Raw genomic sequence first — 12,291 nt, 5'->3', positions numbered from 1 at the left:
AATGAAATTGATAATTGATTTGATAATGAAATAATTTAAATTGATAATGAATTTTTATTAAAATAATAAATATAAAAATAACTATTATTATTACTATTTTTATCGAGTTAGAATCAACAGGAAGTTTTTATCTGCGTATTTTGATTAATACGAATGTAATGTGAAAACATTAACACAGTACTATATTTCCATACAGTAACCAAATGATTAAGAAATAAAAAACAATTTTAAAATCCAATAATTTATTAAGGCTTTGATCCTTAAATACATTTAACTAGTGATTGAGAACCCTGAAACAACTGCAACTCGTTTTAAAGAAAAGCCGAGTTAAAAAACAAAATAACAGCCACTGATAAATTTATATTATTACTGACGATATGGATGATGTCAAAATTACAGAATTTTCGCACAATTTATAGCAAAATTATTATAAAACGCCGACCTCCGTGGCGGAGTTGTAGTGTTTCGGCATTTCATTTGGAAGTCCCCGGTTCAAATCCCGGCTAGTCACGGCATTTTTCATACGTTACAAATTTCCATTTTCATATTCCCACGTACAAGCGTCTATCTGTACAAACTTCTGTGGTGAACTAATTCTTAGTCAAAAAATAAATCAATAAAATTACAATTAAAACCAAATACGGGGGAAGTGCAGTTAAGTTAAATATCATACGAAAGTGATTTCGAAAAGGGAAAAAGGTGCAAGAATCGATAAAAAGATGATGTAATTAAGCCTAATGTTATGAATTATAAATTATTGAGTACATTTGACGTAATAAGTAAAGCTCTTCTTATTCATATTAAAAAATGTATATTACTTTCCAACTTCAAAAAAAAATATTGGAGGTTATCAATTCCATCCGTACGTATTTATTTGAAGGTTTATGTTCAAGTACCAGTTGTACAGGTGATTCTTTTTTACTTCCTTGTACGAAATAAAGTAAGTAAAAACGACTAATACTAATAATAAAAAAATTTTTAAAACTAATATTGTGATCGCGAAAAATTTCGATTTTCATATTTCAACAGAAATATCCATTTTGACCATCACTGAATCCATTTTGACTAGTTTCGGCGTGATGTCTGTACGTACACGTACGTATGTATGTGCGTATGTACCTCGCATAACTCAAAAACGATTAGCCGTAGGATGAATTTTTACATTTAGAACTGTTGTAACATCTAGTTGTGCACCTCCCCTTTTGACTGCAATCGAAATTAAAATTAAAATTTTAATTAATGAAATATTTGAATTTTAAAGGAAAGGCACATCGGTTCGAATCAGACTTCATCTCATTTTGTTTTGTTTTTAACTTTTTTAACTTTCTTTTTTTTTTAATTGAAATGTATTGATTTAACCCGTGATTGTACAATAAATAAAACAATTTACAATAAATAGTAATTCATTGATAATAAAAAAAATGAAAAAATTATTATTAGTGAAATAAAATAAAATAAAAATATTAGTTTTGGTGAAACATCTGATTATTTATATTAATTGAAAATTATAATTTAGAATCGTATTATTTTTGGATTTTCTTAGCAAATTCTTATAAAAATTGTATATTTATTTTTTTTTAAATCATTTTATTTAATTATTTGACAGAAAAATAAAATACATTTTTGAATTGTATTCAATTTAAAGTGATTATTGAAATTTTTTTCACTTGTGCGTAATATGCACAAGATTTCTGGTGTGTCGTATAAATAAAAGTTAATAATAATTAAATTATTCCGTTTAGTGAACTCATGTATACCGGTTACAAATGTTAATTTTGACCTTACGGTGTAGATTAATCAGTTTTTATTATTGGATTATTTGTTAACAATTTATTTAAAGAGTAATCAAGGGACTTTTACTCTAACCTAATATTTCATTAAGATTGTTGAATTAATAATTGTATAAATATTTTATGTTAATAAAAACTAACTTTTCATCAACTGTGTAACTGTTCACTTCAATAAAGAATTGGAGGATCGTATCTCACTTTCAAATGAAGTGCAGCAAAAATGTGTATAAGCAATTTAATAGACGTACAAGGAAGTCGTCATATGGTGTCCAAATCACATTTTTTATTTGTTTTTTTATGAATATGGTCGCGTTGTAAGTTTAAGTGAAAGATTTTTAAAGGAAAAATATTATTAACTTTATAGATGATTTGAAGGTATTTATAATTTCTGTTGTGAATATTAATACAAGAATTATTACAGCGTAGTTATACAGTTTCATGTCATTCTGTTATAAAAAATTAATCGATGCAAAAATTCAAGAAAATTAGTCGGAAGTAAATCTCCCTGGAGGAGTGGTAGCGTTTCGGGCTTTCATATGGAGGTCTCGGGTTCGAATCCCGGTAAGGTATGACATTTTTCATACGCTACAAATGTCCATTTTCATATTCCCACGTACAAGCTTCTTTGTAAGCTCCTGTGGTGAATCAATTAACCAGTAAAAAAAGAAGAAAAACCAAAACATATTCCTGCATTCTAGAGAGCATTGGCTCACTAATAGTAATAGTGTATTACTAATAGTAATAGGTTCATCAAAATTTAAATTTAAAATAATTTTAATTAAAACACAAAACGTTTTTATATTTCATTTAATTTCATTACTAAAACCCACCGGGTTGGTCTAGTGGTTAACGCGTCTTCCCAAATCAGCTGATTTGGAAGTCGAGAGTTACAGCGATCAAGTCCTAGTACAGCCAGTCATTTTTACACGGATTTGAATACTAGATCGTGGATACCGGTGTTCTTTGGTGGTTGGGTTTCAATTAACCACACATCTCAGGAATGGTCGAACTGAGAATATACAAGACTACACTCATACATATCCATCCTCATTCATCCTCTGAAGAATTATCTAAACGGTAGTTACCGGAGGCTAAACAGGAAAAAAGAGATTTCATTACTAATTTTGAATCGGGTTTATTTCTTAAAACGGTTTAAGAATCTTTTTGAAAAAACTAACTGCAGATTACGTAAAGTTAAAAATGTAATATTAATGAATTTTCTGCATTATAATTTGTTACATGTAGAGCTGATCTGCAAAATTATCCTTATTCAATAAGCACAATATTTAATGATTTAAAAAAGTGAATAATATTTTTATTGTCGAAAAATTACCCAGAAATCATTTTTGATAAGTTTAGGGTCCTGAAATATATAACTTCTACAAATAACATTGTACTTTACAAACAAACAAATAAAATATTTGATAAAATGTGTTGGATAAGAAAAGTTTTGCAACTAAACTTCATTCAGAGATAATATTACAACCTACCAGTAGAAGGAGAGATTCACGACTAAGGAAAACATTACTGAATTTAATTTCGTACATACATTCACTAACTTGCTGGTAAAAAAAAAAATCACACAAATATTACATTTAGCCCAGCGGGCTGGTCTAGTGGTAAACTCGTCGCAAATCACTTGTTTAAGAGCTGATTTTTGAAGTCGAAGTTTTTCAGATTCGAATCCTAGAAAACGCTGGTTGCTTTTATACGGATTGCATTACTTGTCAGTGAATATACCGGTGTATTTTGGTGATTGGGGTTCAATTAAATGCACATCACAGGAGTGATGGGGCCTAAACAAAATTACATTTAAAAATCAACAGGTAAATAAAGCAACGGGTTTTCCAACCTTATGAGAAATTAATAAAAGAAAAAATATAATATACTTTAGTTTATATTAAACTAATTCAGACAAAAGTATAATAGTTTTTTATTATAGTAATGTGACAATTGCAGGAATTAAGTGAATAAAGTTTTGAAACATATTAAACTGAATTCAATACGGGGAAACACAAGAATAAGTTCCTTTTTGTTTCAATATTCATACAGATAAGTAAAGTTTTGAAACCGAACAGTCCATGGATATGGAATCTTTTGAAACCAACGTGTATTTCAAACCGATTGTTCTTTAAATCCACATAAATAAAAATGTAAATGTTCGTTTGTTAAAAATCTTAAATCTCCAAAAGTTCTTCACAGATTGCTTTAAAATTTTGAAACAACGTTGCATTGGAATACGCGAGCGTTTTTATATACCTAAGATGTTACACCTGTGACAAGAAAAACATGTTTTTTTTTTAAAAAACAGCGCTATTTGTTGGACGTAAAAGCAACACACGCTATACTAAATATTTTACGATTCCATTTCAATGTTTCCGATATGTGTGTCCGCTATAGACTAAAAAACTACTGGGCCGATTTACGCGCGGGGGAAAAAGGAAAAATCGAAAAGGTAAACGGGGGAAAGGCAATGGAAGGGGGGAAATGACTGGATAACGGAAAATGGGGGAAGTAAATGAAAAGAGTGAGAAATGGGGAAATGAGAGCGTGGTGAAATGAAAATTGGAAAAGTATGGGAAAAGGAAAGGGGAAAAGGTAAAGGTTAAATTTTGTGAAGTTCCGTAATGTTCATTTTGCTAATATTTTATCAAACTTTCAATTTTGTTCCATTTAATCTATATATATATACTCAAATCTAGCATAGCGAAGCATTGCTGGGTCTGCTAGTGGGAATTAGACAGTTTTGAAAGAAAACAAGGTCATTTTGAGATTACCGGATTCTAAATTAATAAGAAATTACCAAAAACTCAATTTTGTTAATTTTTAATAAGGCAATTTAAATCTAAATATGGAAACTATACATATCTGTGCGTGCGTGTGAGAGAGTATGTTTATACAAATACTTTAACAAGTGTAGATTCAACTTTACCTAGACACAATATACTTTACCAATGAGTTTAAGGCTCAATAATATGCTTGATAAACGAAGAAAAGCTTGGGATTAATGTTATTTTACATCCCAATCACTTTTCTGTTAACCTACGCAATTCATTAGTCAAATCTTTCGTTAAAAAATTTGAAAACTAAAGAGAAATACATTGTTTACCACCTCGACTTCAATCCCTTCATCTCGACACCAATGTCGAGAACCAACCAACCAACCCGTTAACTGCTGATGTTTACTCTCCGTAGTAGCAATGTTTACTCTCCGTTAACTGCGTAATAAATAATCTTGGAAAGATTGGTTATAATTAGTTGGGGAGATTTTGATAAGCTGAATAAGAAAGTGTGGAGACTTCAGTCATTAACCCATCGCATTAACAGTTAATTAAAATTAACTGTTAATGCGATGGGTAGAAATTTTATCTGAAAAAACTGTTTTTATAACTTAAAATTTTTACTTAGAACTAGTGTCCACTACTGCTCGTACGACAAGGGCCCGCCTAATCATTTTATTGCGTGGGTTATTCTAGATAAACCCTTCTAACATGAAATACTTAAAACGAGTGAAAAATATATTTTTTTAAAAATGACGTAACTGGAAAACTATTGTTCCAAAAGTACAGAAATTTGGAAATGACAATGAGGAATGATCAATTACTACGCACAAAATGACGGATGTATTTGTAATTTTTACGCGTTTCAACAGGAGTAAGAAAAGCAATTACAAAAACGACATTTTCTTTAGTTTAAAAAATGAAGATTTCAGCATAAAATGGAACCGCATAGGTTATCATAAAAGTGATTGAGAAGTAAAATAAAGACTCCCTAAATTTTTTTATAATTATGAAGCTAGTCATAAAGCTTCAAACTCATAAGCAAAAATATAATGCGCCAAGTACGCGCGCGCGCATACGCACAACACACACTAATTAGCAAATGCTCCTACTTCAAAATGATCTATTTTTCGATATGAAACTTCTATACACTCCAAACGCAGATGGGTGCAACTCAAAAATGTTAAATAGTATAAGTTACTATTAGTATGGTAAGAGGAGTTCCTTTGCGAGGCACGTATATCAGGTAACCTCAGGAGCAATGAGAAACTTAATGGGGGTAGGCTTCTACCAAAATCGGTCATAAGGAAAACGTCGAGAGTGACGGTTCTTGGCCTGGAGGATGAAATAAATAGCTCGGGCGACAATTATGCTCTTATAGTGGAAGGGGAAGGATGTTAGACTGTTGACCAGATCCTAGACGGCTTTAGGAAGATAGAGGAGGTCGAAGATTCCCCGCTGGTTGTGGCAACAACTAAAGGGAAACTGGGGACTATTACTAAGAGAGCGGTCGAGTACTGGGCACGGCAACAAGGGGTGGATGTTACCTTATACTTATCCCAGGAAAATAAAAGACCGACTCACTAGGAGCAACCAAAGACTAGAAGATTAGTCTTGAAAAGAGAGGACGCCTCATACGCAGACGTTTTAAAACAAGTGAAAGCCTCAGTTGGAGATGAAATGACAAAGAGATTCTTTCCGTTCAAAAGGGAAAGAAAGAAGACATAGAAGTTCGTATCAAAAGTGAAAACTCTGCACCCGGGAAATTGAAGAAAATAAATGCCACGTCACCTGGTGTGACTGTGTCAGAAAATGTCAAGATGGCATCAATCCATATAAACGATCTAGACTTAGACACAACTGGAGCGGAAGTTATCGCTGCTATTAGGAAAGCCTTGAATAAAGATACAGAAGTTAAAGTGACATCATTACGACCAGCATATGGCGATTTCCAGAATGCAACGGCTATATTGCCGAGCAGGGAGGTCGGGTTGCTCTTGGCATCTAGACGGATCGTTGTGGGCCGGCATTCATGCCTTGTGGGATTGAGAAAACCAGATACAACTTTTTTCAGGTGCTGGGAGAGTGGTCATGTGGCGGCCACTTAATAGAAGGTAAAAACTGCTTTAACTGTGCAGGTTTGGGGCACAAAAAGGCTGAGTGTATGGAGGGGCCTAGATGTGCCTCACGTGGGAAAAGCAGCCATTGGATGGGGAGCTGAGATTGCGAAACCAGAGAATGAAGTGTTTACAAGTTAACGCAATCAGAAGTGTGGCTGCCCATGACTTAATAAGAGTGGTATCACAAGAGGAGATGGCTTTATGGCGGCGGGTTTAACGGATTGCACGTTAATATCTTGTTAAGTCATATCATATCATATGTCTTGTTGGGGTCGTTGTTCCAACTGTGACATGGAAAGATTCATTAAGTTTCTGACGGATCTGGAGAGATTCATACGGAATTCGACGAGACCTGTAATACTTACAGGGAATTTAAACGCAGACTGCATCGAACTTAGTGGGCTAAAATCTACAACTAGAGTCTGTGCACTGGCAACAATGCTCGGGGTAACGGGATTAGAAGAATTAAATATTCCAGCTGTCCCGACTTACGTTGGAAGGGGACGGGGCTCAGTGATAGATATCACTGCCTTGTCCCAAAGAATCACCTCACAGATAACAGGCTGGAATATGATCGAGGAGGAGCTTTCTACTGACCACAGGGCGATTGTGTTTATTAAATTACGATAGACAAGCAAGTAGAAACCAAAGGCTCAGTTGTAAACCTACGGAGACAGGTTAGGAGATTCGTTGACTCGATAGCTGCAAAATTAAGGAGTATGCATCAGTGTGATGCTGATGACTTCCAGGCAGCATTAAAGGATGAGTGCAGCAAATTGATGCCAAAAAACGGAATGGTTAAAATAAAGGTCTATTGGTGGTCGGCTGCCGTAGACACCTTAAGAGTGGATGCGATAGGAGCAAGAAGGTGCTTGCATGATTGCAATGAACACAACAAGAAGTATAAAATATCTTTGTGTATGGATTGACAAGTCAGGATTATTTAGCAATCACATAAAGAAAGCCACAAAGAAGACGGAAAGAGTTATTGGTGTTCTAGCCAGACTTATGGGAAACAGGTGAAGACCCAGAGCAAATAAATGGAGGGTCGTCTTATCAGCGGCAAGATCTATCCTACTTTATCCTGGAATTCCTAACAAGTATTTTTTTTTTAAATTACTCATTTACAAAGCCGATTTCCGTGGCGTGTGTAGTAGCGTCTCTGCTTTTAATCCGGGAATCCCGGGTTCAAATTCCGGTCAGGCAAGGCATTATTTTTCACACGTTACAAAATTTAATTTCCATATTCCTACGTACAAGCATTTTTATAACTTCTGTAGTGAAAAAATTTAAAAATATTGTAAGTTTTTAAATTTCTTCAGCAAAATGTATTCAATAAGGTTCGTAAAACAATTTAAATCATAGCTATGTGCATTCATTAAGAGAGGGTAATATAAAATAATATATTCAGTAACATAAAAATGAAATATGTTTAAAATAATATAATAATTTTATCAAACTTGGCCCGTTGATATGATTATATAATTAGTAATTAAAAACCCCCTTATCAACAATTCTTTTATTTATATATATATACACACACACATATATATATGTTCAAGCGCTTTCAAAATAAAATCCCATCATCAGGTACATAACGGTGGAGACATTCATAATGACAAGTCTTAAGTCTACATAATTTTAAACATTTGACGACCACTGCTATATTATATTACGTTACATAAAGAAATTTACATGATGAAGTTTTAGTTTTATTAAGATTATAACATTTTTTAACTTCCTGATGATGGAATTTTATTTTTAAAGCGCTTGAACGTATATATAAAAAAACTGTTGGTACGTGGGTTTTTTTAAAATTATTAATTATAAAATAATATAGCCGATTAAAAAAGAAAACTACAGTATTTTAAATTTCGAATTTTTTCGTCGCCAAATTAAGAGTTAATAGTTTTCAATTTGGCGCTGATTTTGGAAACTAAAAAGTATAATTTTTTTCATTTTAGTGTGCCTTTTGAAGTCTATTCCGCCGTTATCATTTTTTCGCAGATTTCCAAAGAACTTGAAAATCGCTACTGCGCCCGGTTATGATTATATACATATGTATGTACAAGATTATTTCAACCGCTCTACCGAACGCAAAACTACAACCGATTTTAATGAAATTGGCGGGACGTTTTGGGTACAAACTTGGTGAGGTGATGTAACCCTATTAGGAATTGAGCCCTATTTTTTTTTCAAGCAAACCGGTTCGCAGGAACCGGAGTTCCAGGGCCAAAAAACGGGGGTTTTTGGGTACATTTTCAGCTTCGTTTCATTCCACTGGGTGCAATTTTTAACCGATTTTTATGAAACTTGGTAGGATAGCGTAAACCTAGTAGAAATAGAACTATTGATTTTCAAGCAAATCGTTCACAAAAATCGGAATTGGAAGCAAAAAACTGGGTTTTAGATACGATTTCAAGGTTAACTAAAACCGGAAATCTGACCTGAAGCACTTACTGCGATAAGTTTTTAAAGTTAATTATATTAACTTTACTATTTTAAAGTAAAGATGTTTGACCAAAAACGGTCCAGGGAAAATTAAACTTAATGGCCTTAGAAACTGCAACAAGAAGTATATTTTGATAGTTAATATTAAATTGCATAAAAAAGAAAGAACAGTGAAGAATAGTTTCCAAAAAGTTGATTCCGGGAACCGACCTTTATTTTAGATTAGGCTAAAATATTAAATTTATCTCTTCGTGGCAGCAGCTCGTAAAATTGTGTTCTTGGAAAGTAGTTTACTTGGATCACTGATGAATCGAATCAAATAACCTTTTTTCGAGTAAAAAAAAATGTGCATTTCTTTAAAATTAAAATATTCTTCCTATCTTTTAACATAAGAGTCCATCAATACGTAACATGTGACAATTTGCTATTCTTTCTCAATTTTGAATTTTTCAGGATAGTCTTTTTTCCAAACTTGTCTGCTTTACTATACAACCCCAGATGAATTAAATAAAAACATTTCACATTGATGATGGAATGCGTTTGTTGAATTAAAAAATAATATGCCCTAAACGTACTGGGAATTGAATTCGACACGAACAAATGTTTTTAACGCTAATACTAGTATACTTATCGTAATGAGATGGCCAATCACAAAATTATTTTAAATTAAATTACAATAAAATATATATCCACTACCACTATAAAAACAACATCGGAAATATAATGTAAAGCGGGAAACTAAAGTCTAAAATAAAAACGATGGTTTTGTTATTCGGGAATGATGATGAAGGCTGAATCTTGAATAGTTTATAAACTAATTTATAAACGGAAGTACACTAAAGTAAACTTATTTATAAGAAACATTACATTAAACATCGAAACCATACCAAATAATAAATGTTACAGTTTCTTTTAAAAGTTAATTGTTAATAATAATTGATGATTTATAAATAATGTTAAATTACACACAATTAAGGAAACAAAAAAAATTAAATGTAAAAAACACACGAACGTTATCGATGATCTTTAAATTATAAGATGAGTGGTAACTGCTAAAATGGATTTACAAACCTGAACACACTAAATCAACGAATACAACATAATGGCAAGAATTTTCTCTACTTACTAAATCCGAAAAAGACACAATTAATGAACATGCTAACAAGCTAATTTTTATTTTTTCTTAAGAAAATATAACAATGAGAATATGAAATAAATTTCTTAATACATGTATAGTACATTTACATAAAAGAAAAATACTTACAACAAGAACTATGAGTGATCACAACTCGAGAATGGAGATATACAACTTAACTAAGTGACCACTTCCCTGTGACTCAACCAGTAGTCTTAAATAGCAACGGACCGCACAGCTGTTTTTAATACACACACTGGCTACCAGGCTCTCCCCCCCCCCTTTTAAAAAACATTCAACAGAGGTTATATACTGACGTCATTCTTTACTTTCCTACAAACAAACTGATTAGCCGACCTAGAAAAATTCTATTTCTCTCTAGTAAACAAAAAACACATATAATAAAAATTGTGGCTAATATTTCTTGGAAATGCCTATAAATCATATTTAACAGGTATTTAGTAAACTGATAAAATCCTCCTCTTAAAATGAACGTAACATGCGATCCAGTTTGGTTGCAACATATGAGTCATTCAAATTACACCGGATTTATTTAATTAAATGTAGTTTTAAACTTGTTATTTAATAAAATAGACATATTTCAATTTTAACAAAGACCAGTCATCTTCTATAAAATATGAATCATTGTTAAATCTGAGCAACAATTATTCTAAGAATAAAATTACGGGTACAAACATTATATTTTCATTTAACTTAAATGTGAGACAGAATTTATCAGATATCAATGTAAAACATTCAACTTAGAAAACAAAAACATGTTCGGGTTAATCAGTTCCAAGTTTTTACGGATCGTCGCAGTTGATGCGCTTCTGGAGAATGCTGTTAAACCAATCACGAAGTTAAGTTTAGTTAACTATTCCCTTATCAGTTTATTACTGAAGACCATAATTAAAAAAAAAACTCACCATCTCTCAACTTCTCATATATACATAGTTCTAACTTTATTTTTCCCACTACTACTACTAATCACACATACCAATAAGTCAAGGTTAGGATAATTTAATTACCTGTGTTTACAACTACATAAATAATATTGGTAATAATTCTTCATAAAGTATTTTCTAATTAGAAACAACCAAACAGTAATCAATAGTTCAAAACAAAATCCATAAAAAAAGTCTTTTCCAAAGACATCAATTAAAGCCTGTTTGGGATTTTAACTCCAAACTTTCCAAATAAAAAGACAGGTATACTAATACTATATCACAGATGTGGTGGAGTGATATAATACTATGCTTTATCTTGTCAATTGCAAGTATACTTTCATATATACAAAAAATTGTCTTAAAATTTTGAGCCTTTCCCACAGAGAAACTTCTTTTCTCTATGGTCAATTCACCTTTCCAGAGGAATTTCTACTTAATTGCCAAGCTGAGATGCATTTAATTGATTAGCATGATTTTTATGACAATTATACAAGATGTAGGAAAGTAATGACAGAACTACTTTAAATTAGATAATAATGTTAGCAGCCTTATCCATGTTTATACATCTGCACCGAAGTTAAGTAACATTGGAAAAGTACGGTTATGGATAACAATGTTTCATTTATGTACTACAGAAAACTGACCAAATCTAAACTACCTAAGCCTATAAAAACTGAGAAAATGCAATGGATAAAAAAAATTGTAGTAGTAAATTTTCAAAAGAGCTTGTTTGCAGACATCTTAAGTTCTTAAAAAGTACATTTTATTAAATATATTCATAAGGTGTCTCAAACACCTTGGCTTAAATTTTAGATGTAGAAAGGCTGATAGGAGGATAGTATTTTTGGTGTTTAAATAATCAGTCAAATAGTGATCCTAGTGCATAGTCTAATTAAGTTGGATATAGGAATAGTTTCCTGTAAAACCTTCGATATTACAGCAAGGTGTAGGGATTCGTTTCCATGAATCTTAATTTGATAGTTGAGGTACATAAGTTATGGTAAGTGGTCATAGTTGGAAGAGGCCATACAAAGGTGATAGTGGGTTATTAAATACACTGATGGAAAT

General features: G+C 32.1%; 1 protein-coding gene across 1 annotated transcript in view; it reads right to left on the bottom strand.

Moving 5' to 3' along the window:
• Positions 1 to 10,563, bottom strand: part of LOC142323822 (apolipoprotein D-like) — a 45,761-nt gene extending 35,198 nt beyond the window's left edge. The window contains exon 1 of the mRNA XM_075364075.1: positions 10,406 to 10,563. The gene's annotated coding sequence lies outside the window, so the exon portion shown is untranslated. The remainder of the gene's footprint in view (positions 1 to 10,405) is intronic.
• Between the last annotated feature and the right edge of the window lie 1,728 nt (positions 10,564 to 12,291).

This window comes from Lycorma delicatula, chromosome 4 (assembly GCF_047948215.1).
Source record: "Lycorma delicatula isolate Av1 chromosome 4, ASM4794821v1, whole genome shotgun sequence".
NCBI classification, from domain to species: domain Eukaryota; kingdom Metazoa; phylum Arthropoda; class Insecta; order Hemiptera; family Fulgoridae; genus Lycorma; species Lycorma delicatula.
The sequence above is the reverse complement of the archived record's forward strand: the minus strand, read 5'-3'. Positions and strand labels throughout refer to the sequence as shown.